This window comes from Ursus maritimus, unplaced genomic scaffold (assembly GCF_017311325.1).
Source record: "Ursus maritimus isolate PB19 unplaced genomic scaffold, ASM1731132v1 scaffold_1, whole genome shotgun sequence".
NCBI classification, from domain to species: Eukaryota; Metazoa; Chordata; class Mammalia; order Carnivora; family Ursidae; genus Ursus; species Ursus maritimus.
This window is the reverse complement of record NW_024423343.1, coordinates 82,794,358-82,810,966: the sequence shown is the minus strand read 5'-3', so window position 1 is coordinate 82,810,966 and position 16,609 is coordinate 82,794,358. Positions and strand designations below refer to the sequence as shown.

At 37.4% G+C, this 16,609-nt stretch overlaps 1 protein-coding gene across 16 annotated transcripts in view; it reads right to left on the bottom strand.

Annotated features, from left to right (window-relative positions):
• GTDC1 (glycosyltransferase like domain containing 1) overlaps nucleotides 1-16,609 on the bottom strand; it is a 403,613-nt gene that overhangs the window by 386,759 nt on the left and 245 nt on the right. For 11 of the 16 annotated variants that reach the window (XR_005838888.1, XR_005838889.1, XR_005838892.1 and 8 more), the window contains exon 2: nucleotides 12,282-12,368. The exons of 1 other annotated variant lie outside the window; for it this stretch is intronic. The gene's annotated coding sequence lies outside the window, so the exon portion shown is untranslated. Of the gene's footprint in view, nucleotides 1-5,527; nucleotides 5,883-12,278; nucleotides 12,369-16,010; nucleotides 16,530-16,609 lie in introns of those variants that run through there. 4 more of the 16 variants (XR_569823.2, XM_040645226.1, XR_005838893.1 and 1 more) reach the window with 4 other exon arrangements.

The following is a 16,609-nucleotide window of genomic DNA, read 5'->3' as shown; positions in this document are numbered from 1 at the left end:
AACCAATGTGAAATAAGGATTTACCAAAAAAAGGAGGGGGGTTCTATTGACAAAATACATCAAGAAAAAGGAAAGAAAGAGACTCCTCATTTGGTGATACAAACTTTACCTTAGTAGATTAGTATATTATTCGTATGTCAAACATCTCATTTAATTATATATACATTTAATAAAGAGCCACTACATAAAATGGAGAATGCACACTTTAAAATTCAAACATATGCTACCTACAAAAGAAATGAAAATTTAAAATTCTGTACAACAAACCAAGTTGAACTACTTAAGTCAATGTTAGATATACCATATAAGTTATGATTTTTTAAAAATAAATACATTATAAAACTATTTACTAGATTTCAATTATTACATAAAGAATACTCCTGAAAGTTCTCTGGTTAGAGAAACCATTTAGTAAAAACCAGTATCCATAACTAGTACAAAGCATAAAGATTTACAATAATGAATGAAAAATGCATGCTGAGAATGGTGTGAGTTTGGAAAAGTTATACATATAAAGTTATATATACACTTCTAAAGTTAAACATAAACCAGTCCTATGACTCTTATATATTTAATCAAAAGAAATTAAACCACAAAAAGACTCATAGAAGAATCCTGTTAATAGCAGCTTTACACAATAGCCAAAAAAAAGAAAAAAAAATCAAATGTCTATTAACAAAATAATGGATAAACAAATTGTGGTAAAACAGAACATTATTAAGCAGCAAAACAGAACGAACCACTAATACACATAACATATGGATAAATCTCCAAACTACTACGTTGAGGAAAAGAAACCAGACACAAAACAGTTTATGCTCTAGGACTCCATGTAAATTTCAAGAACAAGTTTTCTAATCTAAGGAAAATAGAAATCAGAACAGTAATTGTCTTCAGGGAGGAGAGGGAAGGACTGACTGAAAGAGGCAGAAGAGCAGTTTTGGGGGATGTTAAAAATGTTCTATATCTTGAATGGGGGGGGTAGTTTATATGAGTAGATACACATGTCAAAATTCATTAACTACACACTTAAAAATGAGTGTATTTTTGTATATAAATTATACCCAATAAAGTTGATTTAAATCACATCTGATATCTTACTTCTGGACAATGCCAAGGATAGCCAGCTAATGTAAAATGTAATCTCTTAGTGAATGTTGAAAATGTTATTGGTAATAAACATAACAAACTTACAGCCTAAATCAGATTCTAAAACCCAAATCCAAGTCCAAAGTGTTTACCCACTCTCACAAGGTTCACCGATTGTAGCCTATAGAAAAATCCATAAGCTTTCACAGAATGAAAGAGAGTAATCAGCTTGTCTTTTCTTGGGAGGTCATAACCTAAAACAGGTGGTCACTTTTGACTAAAGTATGAATGCAACTTCATGCTAAAAATCACTCTTGGGGCGCCTGGGTGGCTCAGTCGTTAAGCATCTGCCTTCGGCTCAGGGCGTGATCCCGGCGTTCTGGGATCAAGCCCCGCCATCAGGCTCTGCTCTGCACAAAGTCTGCTTCTCTCCCCAATACTTTCTCTGCCTACTAACAATCTTTGAGGAGCTTACTTCCCTAATTTAGTAACATCTCTCTTTTTTTTTTTTTTTAAGATTTTATTTATTTATGCGACAGAGAGACAGCCAGCGAGAGAGGGAACACAGCAGGGGAGCGGGAGAGGAAGAAGCAGGCTCCGAGTGGAGGAGCCTGATGTGGGACTCGATCCCGGAACTCCAGGACCACGCCCCGAGCCGAACGCAGACACCCAACGACTGCGCCACCCAGGCGCCCCAGTAACACCTCTTTCTAAATCACTTTTCCTAACCTCTCTCACCAATTTTTCTTTTTTTGAGTAAAAACTCTATCTAGGAATATCATACAACCACTTCACTCTTGAATAGCCCTCCTTAATTCTTACCCTTTGTGGGATTTGTTTCCTACTTTTTTCCCTGTATTTTCAAGCAATTAAAATAATTATTTTGCATTCTAACATCTTGAGTTCAGTAATTTCAACCATTTTTTCCTGTCTTCAATACCACATTCTTCACCAAGGTGCCAAAGTACTCATATTTAAGCTACTTGACCATGCTGCCACCTTGGCTGTGCTTTTTTTACTTCACTCCTAAATTACCAATGAATGACAAGGGCAAAGATTCCTTATCATTTCACTCTATACCTGAAAAAAACAGTTGGATCATTTGACTCCAATGTCCTACCGCAGTTGTCTTTTACATTTAAAAATACTGCTGCTAAGGCACTTTCCTAAATCAAGTGACTGAATGTGTCCTTTCCAAAGAGATAATGTTTGGTTATGGGCTGTCTAGGTCTACTTGTAAAGCCTTTAAACACCTATGGTGCTCATTTTAATGGGTTTCGTGACTCTTTTCCACTGTTTTTCCCACAACCCAATTGTTCGGTAGTCACCGCAACTGTATCAGACTGCTTAAACCAACCCTCTTTCAAGCACTTTTGTGCACATTCTATTTGAAGTTAATCCAATCTAGTTTATGATATATATATAAGTTACTGTGGCAGCTCATTATCACCCGCCTTTCATATACGGATTTTGTATCATGGCATGACTTACACTTGAAAACACAGTTATACAATACTATATTAACTAATATCAAAGGTAACCCATTAGTTGGAGGAGTTCTAGAGTCCAGATACAATATTTGCAAATGTACTGCCTCACTGCTTTCCAAGGAGGCTCCAACATCCTTCTGCAACACCAACATGAAGCCATTTATATTAAAAGCCATTAATCCTAAAATCTTCCCATACTACATGCTGGTGCTTCAGATTACTTTTTTATTTCTTCATTTATCAGACAATGACTGGAGAGAAAAGGCCCCTATATAATCCGAGACACAATGTGGGACTTCTAAGACCTTGGGTATACCCCTTGGTATCTTTCCTCATCAGGAAACTGGGATAATTGCTCTTGCTTCAAAGGTTGCGGAAAGAATTAAAACTGATGCAAAGTAGCTTAGTCGAGACCTACTAAACAGGAGGCTTTCAAATAAACAGTACATAATAAACCACTCTATTCTACTGATACCCTTCCTCTAGCACCCTTGTCAATCCAAAAATGGACAGCCCATCTATATCTTGTTACCTACCATATTTACGATCTCATTCTCCCTTTACATTCCACTCGTTTCCCAATGTCTAGGATAGCCTCACTTTCTCCATTCATAAAATTGCCTCTCACTTGCCTTACTGAAAAGCAGTTTTAGCCAGTGGATTATGAAGTTAGAGGCCAAGGCAACAGGGGAAGGATCCACCTAAACAGTCACTGCTCTACTAAAATTAACACAGTAGTGTATGCCTACTACTAACTTGTCACTAATCTTCCTTCAAAGTCTTTTTTTGAAGTCCATGAAAGTCAGAATTTGTAGTGTTCCTCATGTCCTGTAAATATCATAAACAAACAGGTCCTATGTAAAACAATCAGTGGACAAAAAAATGTAACTGATGAATTCTCAAAACCCTCTAAATCCCTATGTTTTGTTATCTCAGAAATCAATTCATGAGAACTTATCACATGGGGATTGGGGGAGAATAAAACTAAACACCATTTTAACCACTGATACAAAGCTAGTTTTAAACACCTGGATTTCCTTCTTCTCCTGATTACACTCAAATAAATTATTGGCTCAATCAAAAAGATTAACACAGATTTTTTTTGCCACTATATTCTCAAATCCAATAAACAGCATTACCTTTTCTGCAATGAACTACTTTTTCTATACTTTTATGACATGTCTTCTCGATTTCAATAAGAACAGGTGAATTAAGAGTAACTACAACCTATCAAGCTATAGTTATGCATTTTTCCATATATTTTGAAAAAAGTGTGATTTGGGGGGGGAATTGCTATTTATAAAGTGCTCTTTTATTGTTCCCTCCCCCTCACTGATTTCCAGAAGACCAGAGAATTCCTGATTTGAATGGATTATCAATGTTAAACCCACATAATTTTTATTAAATATATCTTATAAGGTAAGAAGCTGTTTGCTGCTTTATTTAAACACACACAACTGTCTTTCCTAACGTGCCTCATATAGGAAAATGGCAAAGTTTTCCAAATATTAATCATATTAACCCAAATAAAATCCACAGGGTAGTTTAATTATGGCACAATAAATGAATGACAAGAGCATTTTATTCCAAAATCCCTGAGTTCTAGGATCTGAACAACTATAAGAATATCCCTTTCATTCCAGATTCAAGAGTTTAAGGCATTCAAATGCTACACCACACCTGTCTTTCAGTTATAGACACTGCTTTCAATGAAAAAATAGCTTAAAAACCATGAAATGAAATCAATTCCACATAAAGCTATCGTATGATTCTGATCTCTAATCTGACTTGTAAATCAGATGTGTCTAACTTCTACTACTCAGCAACCCACAGATCTTTTTCCTAGCAGGATAGCTATGTTAGTTGCATTGCACTTTGATAGCAGTGGCAGTGGCACACGGACAAACTGAATAGTATATGCCTTGAATAAAACCGTATATGTCCTGAATAGTATATACCCTGAATAGCTTTCAAGGTAAGTCATGAGGGAATCTTTTTCTGTTTGTAGATGAGCTGCATGAACTATATAAAATGTAATCTATGTTTTATATCCTGGCATGCCAAAGTTTTTGTTGAATGCTAAGATAAAAAAATGTTCAAGATTCACTGGGGAAAAAAAAAAAAATGGAATTCAACATTGAGAATCCACCCACTTCATTTCCCAGCACTGCTTTCTACAACTGCTCCTCTACAACTGGAATAAACAAATATATACCAAAAGCAGGGGCTCTAACCAAATAAAATATTGATTTGATTCAGAAAATACTTTGATGTTCCAGTTTTGTGATTCAATGGTTCTAGAAAATACAGGTTCATTTTCAATTCACACCTGCTCACGAAATCATTTTAAGTGAATTTAGTTAACAGGTCTAAAGATACTAATTCAACTGTTCTATGCACCTAGTACTGTAAAGTGTGATTTTCTACTGTTGAGTTCAAGAGCCCACACAAAAGAATGTTTTCTTAGAAAATTCTGGGTACAGTAGCTTTTTGCAAACAGAAACTTTTTTTTTTTGAGAGGAAAAGAGAGAGTGAGAGGGAGAAAGAGAGAGAGAATCTTAAGCAGGCTTCAAGCCCAGTGTGAGCCAACACAGGGATTGATCTGATGACCCTGAGATCATGCCCTGAGCTGAAATCAAGAGTCGGACACTTAACCGACTGAGCCACCCAGGCACCCCAGAAACATATTTTATATATGCTGTGGGAGAGCAACATCTCAAGAACCCCCAAAGCAGAAGCTTTCTTGTAAAAATGATAAGTCTTTAACCTTTTTAGGTTAATTTTTTTAGTTTAAGCAGATGTTTTTCTTTATCATAGTTCCCTAATGGGAATCCGATACTAAAAGGTGGTAACTACATAAGTTCCATAAACAGACAGAACCTTTAAAGTTTGATTACCAAAGTAATTACCATGTATCACTATGGAATGATAATACATTACACATTACCCCCAGTAAAGACCAAATTTACTTCAACTACCCCTCCCCACCAAAAAAAAAAAAAGCAATTTTTATTTAATCATGAAGTCCTTGGAATCACAGTAGGGCTTGATGCCATTTTGGTGTCACAATCTGCCAGTCATCCAAAGAACATGCCATCCTTCTCTTTCAACTTCTTTGTCTACTAGTGCATCACTGGACCCAGCAGGCAGCTCAACCAGACAATTTCAGTAACGGATTTTGGCTCTGTGCATAACAGATGAAAATCTTTACGAAGTATCCAGTTTGTCTTATAGCTGAGAGATCTGAACCTGCTGCAGATGTCACATCTAAATTCTTGAACGGATTTTTATCATCAGTGTCACCTATAAAACAAGACAGTGTCACCAACAGCATTGTCCTAGAGAATATCTATTTCAGTAATGCTAAGCTTTCAGCATTATGATTGACAGTGATCTATTTGACTAAAACAGGGGTCAGCAACCTAGAGCCCATAGGCCAAAATTTAGCCCACTGCCTATTCTTGTACAGCCATGATCTAAGAACAGATTTTGTATTTTTAAATGGTTGAAAAACGTTTTTTAAAAAAGATAAATACTTTGTGACATGTGAAATTATATGAAATTCAAATTTCAGACTCCATAAATAAGATTTTATTGGAACCATAGCTACTCACTCATTTACGTATTTCTCTATGCCTGCTTTCATGCTATAATGGCAGACTTAAGTACATACAACATTGGCTATATGACCCATAAAGAAGAATATCTTTACTTTCTGGTGCTTGAAAAAAAAAGTTTGCCAACCCCTGACCTAGAGGATATCAAGTAGATAGGTTAATAGGCACCTAGTGTCTGCTACATTAAGAACCTGAGGTGCAATGACCCAGTTGTTCCCTTGCTTTACTTTCATGCATTTGTTTAACAAATATTTCTGGGTAGGCCTGTCACTACAGTGTAGACAGCTATAGTTACTTTGCTTTCCACTTTGGTTCAGCTTTGCCTCAATCCAAAGAGTCAATACTGCCCTTGGGCAGGAAGAAAACAAGAAGCTCAGCTTCAAATCAAATACCTTTCCAACGTTGGCCTCTTCTGTATCCCTAAGTTCTCCTGGTTCTGGATTTCTGCTTTATGTTAACTATTCTCCATAACAGACTTCCTACACTAATACCAGTCTTAAAATTCTCTATTTCCCGCTAGAGATCCTAGGATAGTAGACTGAGTCACAGCAGTCATTGACCGATTTGTGCTGGCTGATAGCTAGTTCTACCCCTGCTCTAACAAGCACCCTGTAACATGAATTTACTCCGGACCTGTGAACAGTCTGCATATTCCAACATCCTCCTGGCCTCCACTACTCCTCCTGATCATGAATGCTCCTGAAGTTTACTATTTCCCTTTACATTCAAAACTCTGGCCTACAAATCCATGAGTTTAACCTTCCCAACTGGCCGATCATTCTGTTTCTTGAGCTCAGGTCATACAATAACCAAACATAAGAGCACAACAAGACAAACCTCTATATAGATGGATTTCCCATCCTAGAAATACCCATGTTAAGACATCTCTTATTTTTTAGCAACCACCCCAAAAGGGAATGTATCCACCCCAAGCAGCATTCAGAACATCCCTTCCCCTTTTTCCCTTCATCATTGCCTACTTAGCCCAAAATTTCTATATCTGCTTCATCTGAGAGTGCTACCCATCACCCTTTACACACTTGGAGTGCTCAAAATACCTGTGTTTCTTGAGCCGTGCCTCAGAATGCCTGTCTTGAGTCTGTCAAAGCTTTAACAACCCCAACTCCATTGTAAGGGGAAAAGGAAGGTTTCTTGCCACTGACTACGCTGGAGAAATGTATTTGGCTAGATTTCCAGCACTGAGAATATAATTCCCCAAAGAAACATGTCAAGAGTCCATGATGAGGGGCGCCTGGGTGGCTCAGTCGTTAAGCGTCCGCCTTCGGCTCAGGGCGTGATCCCAGCATTCTGGGATCGAGCACCGCATCCGGCTCCCTGCTCCGCGAGAAGCCTGCTTCTCCCTCTCCCACTCCTCCTGCTTGTGTTCCCTCTCTCGCTGCCTCTCTCTCGGCCAAATAAATAAATAAAATCTTAAAAAAATAAAAAAAATAAAAGAGTCCATGATGAGGCTATGCCCATATTATTAATGGCACTACAGAAGTCATCTGTAATTCATATTATATTGCTGCAAATAATTAATTCACAAACACACTGATAAGCTGTAGACTGTACTAAAAAATAGCTACGAAATGTCAGGAAGACTTTACAGCAGGACAGATTAGCCTCATGTAAAGACTTCAGAGAAAATGTCATTTTATTTTCAGCAAAGTGAATTTCACTAGAATCTTGAAATAGACTGCCATGGTGAACAACTCTGAAAACTGCATGAATAGCTCTAACACAAACGAATGAATAGTACCAAAAATGAAGAGGCTGACTGAAATACCATTAACCATATCTCAATTCTGAGCAACCATTTAGGTAGCATCAATCTTAAATGAAAATGAGAATCTTCTTCAACAATACATACAGGAACCCTATGCCCACTTGGAGAATGACACAGAGTCCAGCAACATACCCTTACTACCAGGAAAAAGTAGAGGCATGTAGCCCATATTCCAAAGGAATACCCAAAAGATTAAACACCTTAGAACTTCACTCATTTGACGAATCCAGCCTTCTTCCCTTAAGGGAATAGTTTACACTTTTTAGTATCAGGATTCCTTTGTGTCCTCAAATATTGAGAATTCTTGAGAGGTTTTGTTAATGTGAGTTATAACTATCAATATTTACTGTAATAGAAATTACATGAGAAAGTGTAAAAGTTAATTCATTTTAAAATTTTATGACATGTTTAATATGACAAATAACATATTTTATGAAAAAGTACTTTCCTAAAAAAAAATAAATTTCTTGCATGTCTAATTTAATAGAAGACAGATGAATTCTTGTATCTGCTTCTATATTCAATCTGTTGTGATATGTTGTTTTGACTATAATAGAAAAAAGGAAGTATATGTTAATATTAATTGCCTTTTCAGATAATTGTGAACATTCTTCTTTGATACTACACCAAAACCTGACAAGTAGGAATTTAAAGGTTATCTATTATATGGAACCTATTATCACATGAACTCTTTGTATTCTGTTACTTGCTTTTTAGAAGGGTCTCTTACCCACAATTTTGTAACATTGATCACTTTGAAGGTATCGTTTTCTTGCATTATGTTTATATTCCAAATTTTGACATAATTAATTAATACCAAAGCAAAAACTCACATTCATTAATATCACCACCCATCTCATCAGAAAAATCTTTACATATTGGGAAGCTGTCAAGGGCACAGCAGGTGATACAAGGTTTCCAAAATTTTAATTTTCGCTTGAAAGCTCAAATTTTATCATTGGCAACAAATACTACCAGTTGTTTTCCCCAAAGTGACAGGCTCATTTTATTCATTTTCAAGAAAATGACTGCCAAATATCTAAGTCTAAACGATCATAGTTTGGTAGTCATTATTATAAGTAAAAATGATGTTTCATGCAAAATATGACTAATTCAGCTTGCAACTCAAAAAAAATCACAGAAGGGTTTTCCTTGAGTCAACCAATGTACTCCAGATATACAGAAGAAATGCTTTTTGCATATTTCCTACTTCATCACAAAGAATATTAAAACAAAGTATACTCAAGGATCAAGATTTAATAAAATTATTTTTACTGCTTTATCAATGACATTCTTCTGTGAAACTGGCTTTTCTGTTTTGTTTTTTTTTTACTGGAAAAGCATGGTAGTAAAGAATACAATAATTACGAAAAAAGTTTGGTACCACTGCCGTTTAATATCTACTAAGATGTTCACAGTTTTACCCACCATTGCTTTAGTATCAGCAAGGCAAACGTCAACGCAATGGAAACAGAAAAAGTACTACTATGAAAATAGCTTTAGCCTCCCGAATCCCTCTTAAAGGCTCTTGTGACCCCTATAGGTCTGCACATCACAATTTGAGAACTGTTGTCTTAAGGAAACGCTGAAAGCTATAAATGATAAGTTGCCATCTGCAAATCCATAATAAATATCCCCCAACATAAGAATTATACTTTTTAAAAAAAGAATTATATTAAATATCTGTACAAATTCTTTCATTTTAACTCAAAATTGGTTCAATTCATTCTGAAACTGCATCAATAATGTAACAATACCAATAACATATAATGAGCACTTACATGTATTATCTCATTAAACCCTCATCACAACTCTATTAGTTCTCTGATAATATTCATGCTACCAAGAAGGACACCTGAGGTAGAGAGAGGGGAAGTCACTTGTCTGAAGTCACAAGAACAACTATGAGTATTTATGGATTCAGGCATTACTAAGTATTTTGTATACTTCACCTCTTAAGTCTTGACAACTTAAGGATAACCCTATCCAAGGTTATCCAAGTGCTTGATCATCCAAGTCTGTCTTAGTCCAACAAGTATGCTACATATTTTGCCTCTCTATGTCATATGAGTATACCCTGTGTATATAAATAATTCAATGGTTCCAAGTCTTACATAGTTTTAAATTCAACTGAGCAAGACCTCTATTTGTAAAATTTTTTACTGATTTGATTATCTCTGTCTTCAAATAGAACAAAACGCAATTTCTTTTAAAATAGCCCATGATCTGGGTAGATAGTTCACTAACTTACTAAACACTTTTTGGCATAGGACAACAAATCAATCCAGCTAAGATTATTCTAAGGAAACTGAAACCCAGAAAAGTAACTAACTTCTCCCAACGGCATGCTGTTCATAAATGGTACAGGGTCAAAATCAGTTTGGACTGACCCTGAAGCCTAAACTCTTCAATCACAGTGCCTGCACGTATCTAAGAAGGTCTCAGGCAATGACCTAGGAATTGCTCACAAGGTCTGGATACAGGGCTTGCTGATATCATTTCCACTTTACCCAAGGCAATCAAGATATGAATCATCTTGTATCTCAAAGACCAAGAGAAAAAAGGAAGATGATACATGCTGAAAATAAAGAGATACGTTCTCAGGTGCTTTAGGTAAAACATCGACAGGTAATGCGGAAAAAAAAGTAAAATTCACTTTATATAGCTGTCAGCACACATCTCTATAGCTGAGATAAACCTGTTTAAAAACAAAACAAAAAAAAATGCCTAGAGGAAAATGTCATCACAGCTACACAGACTACTCTTTATACAACAGCTTTCAGATGCCAGGAGCCCAGGAATGCTGAAAACGTAGTAAATGACAGCAGAAATCAGTTTCCTAAAGCTTTCCTAAACTCTAATCAATCAGCAAAATTTTCATTTCAAGTAAGGATCCATAAAAGCCAGGGGTTATGCCCTACTGTTTGTTGCTAAGGTCCTACATCATAAGATACTGCTTAATATTAAACCCTAAGGGGACAAGGAAGGAATCAAGGTCTACCCAGCTCAATTCATCTTAACTTTAGGTAACTCAACTTTTAGGAAGTATAAACATCTTGTGATTGGACAGAGGAGTGTGGCTTTAATTTCAAACAAATTATATTCTCAAGGAATCCACACACACATCTGACATTTGACAGGAAGGTGACAAAATGGAAGGCTGTGGTATACCACCTTAAAGGGCAGGGCAGCACAGGCGAGAGATGAGCAATTATACTTGTCACAGAATACCACGTTCTGGATTCCCTTTGTGGCAAAGGAAACAAAAAACAAAAAAACTACGGAGCAAATTTTACCTCCTCCCATCACAGAAAAAGAATCACAATCTAGTAACGTAAAAGCAGCTGACAGATATATAGGAAAAAAAAAATCAAGATTGAGGTCATGTCTCTTGACATGCATCATTTACACTAAGGATTCCCCCATTTATCTGAATTAATTTCATGTACCTCATTTCATTCAGATAATTGAAGTTTTCCTTTTAGAGTTGTAAAATGTTACCTCAACATAATTAGTAAACTGTCCACTTAAAAATACCACTACAAAAAATGCCATCCCCTCCTCTCTGCACAGATGCATATACTCCACTATCATTAAAAGTATGAGATTTCGGCCTTCACAGGAAATTTAGTTCAATAAGTCCTCTTAAAAAATTAGCACAAGAAATTCTGTAAGAAAAGTTATGGTCATTACCTTGTTAATACAGAGTGTTTGTATTACTTGTAAAGACATGGTAATTTGGGTATTCAATACATGACTGACTACTGTTCTGAAACCAAATTAAAGGTTTAGACTACTGAAGAGTTTGATGACTTGCCTAAAAACAATAACTAGGATTGTACGGACAACAAAATCAAAGAGGTCTCTCTTTTTTATGAGCAGGCATTTAAGGGCCTTTTAATGAGAATTTACCCTTTAGTATATAATTACTAATGAACAAAAAGAGGGTGATTAAACTCACTTTTTTATAGTGCCATAAAACTTCAATGTGTAAGAAATATTACATATACTTGTTAATCAAACTCAAGAAAAATTGAAATGTGCGATACCTAACAATACATGGCGAAAATTATATATACCTTTTCTTCTGAAACAAATGCCCTCCCAGATGACTGATGAAGCTATTTTTTACACTGATTTGCTTATAACTTACAATACACAGACTGTAGTACTAATGATGGTGATGAAATGTCTAAACTTCTTATATGAAATCTAAATTTCCAAAAGAACAGATTTCCCATACTGATAACAGACTCACTGTTAGGATGAATTTTATATTAATTAATATTTATTTACCACCTGCTATGTGCCAGGCACTGTACTGAGTGCCGAGGACACCACCAGGAACAGCACAGATTCGGTCTCAACACTCGGGATACACATGGTCTAGAAGGAAAGACAAATAATGAACAAATGTGCTATGGGAAAGTACAACAGCTACTTGGTCAAATGAAAGCTCAAAACTGAGAGAAGACAAGGGTAGAAAATCAAACGCCTGAAAATAATTAGCCACCACTGAAAATGGGGGATAAAAATCACCTATGACATGACTCAGCTAAGAAGGGAAAGAATCCAACAGCTACGTAGTCAGGAAAAGAATCTTAAGTAATGACTGGATGAAGTCTAGGGTGCTCTAGAGCCTGATGCAAATGAAAAGCTGACCCTCAAAATGGGCTCAAATCATAACAGCCAAAGAGCCCAGCTCTCAGCTAGCCTATCCTCAGTATGTAAGGGGTCAATCCAGTAAGTGCAAGTCCCGGAGGCAGTATCACAGTATCTTGGCTGTGCAAGTTCTGCCTCGGTTGAAATAGAGCCCCAACCATCCACCTGTGGACAAAAACAGGTCCCAGCTCCCTGAGGGGAAGAGGGGAAGGCAAGGACAGTCAGATGACGAAGGGTTAGAGTTCTTAAGCAGGCTTAAGACAAAGTTTCAGGTCCACAAGGGATCGGAATACAAAAAGAAACAACACAAGAAAACATATCAACCCTATGGACTATTTAACACTTATTAAAGAAAGGCTGTGGAACTGCTTCTCTGGTTACTTTTATAAATACTCAAAAACAAAATACTCATCTGTTTTAAATGACTTAAGTATGACCTTAAAGTGTGGGGGGAAAGGACTAGATACTCTTACTAATTCTTACTGATTAATGAATTTATAGCCTAATTCCATCTAAACCTATGTCACCTATATCGAAATATTCTAGATGCCTCACACATACCCCTCATTAAAATGTTTATGCTATATATTTCAAAACTCTTAATGAGTAAACTGTCTTTACAAATGAGAATCTCATAGTCAAACTGCAAAAATGCCAATGGTATGGTGAGATACCACACTTCTGTGAGCAATGAATGTTCAGGGCACCAGAATAATTCCAGATCCCACCTCCGGAAGGGGTTAGAGGTCTTAATGTATTTTCAGTCTTAAAAATCATTTCAAAAACTGGGTCAAAGGGATAGAACTGGCAGTGGGTAGGACACGTAGACTGGGACTAGCAGAAGAGCCAGAAATGATACATGTGAAATGATCTGCTTCCTATAACATAAATACCACCCTACTGCACCGTACAATTGTTTTCAGTTATAGAGTAGTAGAAAAAAAATGCATGTAGTCCAAAGATGTTGTCCCTGTGAAGGCTATTATTTATATGACTCTACATATTCAAATAGGAATCACTCTAAGGAATTGGCCCTGCATTTGTTCACACATTATTTTCCAAAGCTATTCAAAGGGTGGAGTGGAGGTACTTTCCAAACAAATGCTTGAAAATTTTCCTCAGTTAATTTTTTTTAAATAAACAAAACACACTATTCTGATCTATTAAAGAAAGAGGAGATAAGCCTAACACAAAAAGAAAATACAGTGGGTTTTTGAGTTGTTTTGTTTTACTGTATCACCAGAATGCCATAACAAATATAGCCTAAAACTCTTTAAGATATCATTTCAGGACAGCTTGCCTAGGTAGTTCGGACTCCAAAAATCATGATCCTTATGACGGTCTATATGCTGAGAAATGTATCCTTATAAAGTGAAACCAAAACTTGAAAATGTGGCCTACAGTAACAATTAGAGGGTCACTTAACTGATGGTGGTCAAACTTTGCTCCAGTGGAAAATTTCACTGGAAAATTCATATTACTTTAGCTCTACTGAGGTGTTCTATCAAAAAATTTAAATAACTGTCCTTTTCCCAAGTTCACAGAGAGTAACATATGTTAAAGAGTAAAATTCTCAATGTTAAATTTGTTCCCCCAATTTTTCTAAAATATCTGTTATCTGCTACCTCTTTCAATATTGGAATTAGGCCTCATAGAGTATCTGATTCAACACATAAACGGAAACGAATTATTTCAAGTTTACAAAATCATGATTCATGACTTCCAGACACTCACCTACCTTAAGTTTGATTAAGCCCAACATGACCACAAGCACTTAGAGAATATCCACTACGCTTGACACTAGACCTACACAGAATTGACACGAGGCATACAGAGACAGAATAAGACATGGTCTTTCACAAAGCCCCCACCAGGCAAAGTGCACAGAAGCCAAAAAGTATTTACTAAATGCCTAAACACTGTGGTGTGTAAGATGCAAAGAAATGACCCCACCCAACAAGAACTTCAGGACTTCTGCATTTGAGGCCCACCAAGAAAAGTGATGGTGGCTGGGGATACTGGAATTTAGTTACTACATGTGTATAGCACCTTTCTTCCTCATTAATATCAAGGTTATATACATCACAGTCTTACATATATAGACTTTTGAAATGCCAATCTCCTGGAATCGAAACAGACTACCTGAATCAAGAATATTAACAAATATTCTTGAAGTAAAAATAATTACTAATTTCAAACAAACTGGAAAGTACTGCTTTCAATTGATAGAATGTAACATGTCTTAACTAGAAATAATTTGTATCATTTGTATCTAGTGGGTCCAAATCACAAACTAAGGCATATACTCAAAACAGGAAAAAGAAAAGAGAAAATTTAGCAATTACTAGACTTTTTTAAAAATAACATAAAACAAATTTTGGTGCAAGAATATTCATTGGGGAGGTCTGAATTATATACTTAAGTGTTCAGTTAATTAAATCAACTAGTTCTATTCAACTCCTGTTATTTAAATATCTTTAAGAAACTTTAATTTCTCCCTGTAAAATAATGGGGTTGGATTTAACTGTAAAGTCCCTTACAAAAAGAAATTTCTGTACTTCTGTGGTAGGTAAGATTAAAATGTCAACAGGGTTTCAAAACAGGAGTAAAGAAGCCATCTTAACTTCTCAAACTGATAATGCTAAAAATTCAGTTTCCTATTTTTATCTCACTATCGTGGTTTAGATTTTACCTATTCAGTTTACAAGTTTGTCAAAGAAAGTTGCATGATTCAAAAGGTACTCCCTCGAACCCTCAATACTAAAACTTTCATGAAATACAAGATCCTAAGGAAAATATGCAAGAAAGAGCTAAGGAAAACCTACTCCTATCAGACCTGGAATGCACTAATTAAAAATTCGATACAGCACTCGGTAGGTATGTGGGTTTCTACATGAAACTCCTGCCATGCTTTAGCTTAAGGTTAAACAGGTTAACAGAATGCAATAAAATGGTTCTACTAAATTATTCTGAACTTCTTTTTAGCAGCTCCTTTACCTGACCACTACACTGAGCTTTAAAATCAACTTCAGGGGTGGCACCAACAAACCAAGGTGAGCCACAGCACTCGGGGGCTGCACTGTGAAACCCACCTCGTATGGAAAATCACCGTCAACTCAACGTTTTCCATTTCATACGGTGATACAGGTGGAGGAAAAAGTGTAAAGCCTTCTCTTTGAACCTCCCAGCACGCTGCCTCAAGGCGCTAACTTAAGAATTATCTCAAAGATAATCTAATGCAGTACAGTTCTCAGAAGACTCTTAAAGTATTTGAGAGAGAGAAAGAGAGAGAGAAACCTCCCTCAGGCCTAAAGGTTAAATTGTGGAGTACTGCAACTTCGCTGCAGAGTACATGTCTGGACTTACAAGACTTAAATTAGGAGAACCTTTCCACCGGAACAGTTAGCCCGGATCACGATCAAAATTAGTATTTGCCTGATCCTCACAGGTGGGATGGGGTAAGGGGCGAGTGAGGTCTTTCGTTTCAGCCGACCGAGGGGTAGAGGGGCTGGCGAGGGCAGGAAAGTGAGAGCGATGAAGGGGACAGGCGCAAAGGCTCCACTCAGGAAGGCCCGGTGGCGCGTGTCACAAGGGACCGGGCCTGGCAGTCCCGTGGTCGGCAGGGAGGTCCCTCCGCCTACTCGGGCCAACCCCGGGAACCCGGCCTCCCTTCTCCCCGCGCGAGAGTAACGAGCCCCCACCCGCCGGTCGCCAGCCGCACGAGGCGGCGGCGGCCCACAGGGCCGCTGGAAGCTGCCACGCACGAAGCGCAGAACTCAAAAAAATTGTATCAGAAAATGGCCAGCCTGCAGTACTGAAAAGCAGCAGCCGGTGTGCCCGGCTCCGCGCGCCAGGCGGACGGCGGCGCAAGGAGCGCAGCGCCTGCGCTCGGGAGGCGCACCGCCCGCGCGGCCCTCAGCTCCGCCCCCCCCCACCCCCAGCTCCCCGCGCCGCCGCCGCCGCCG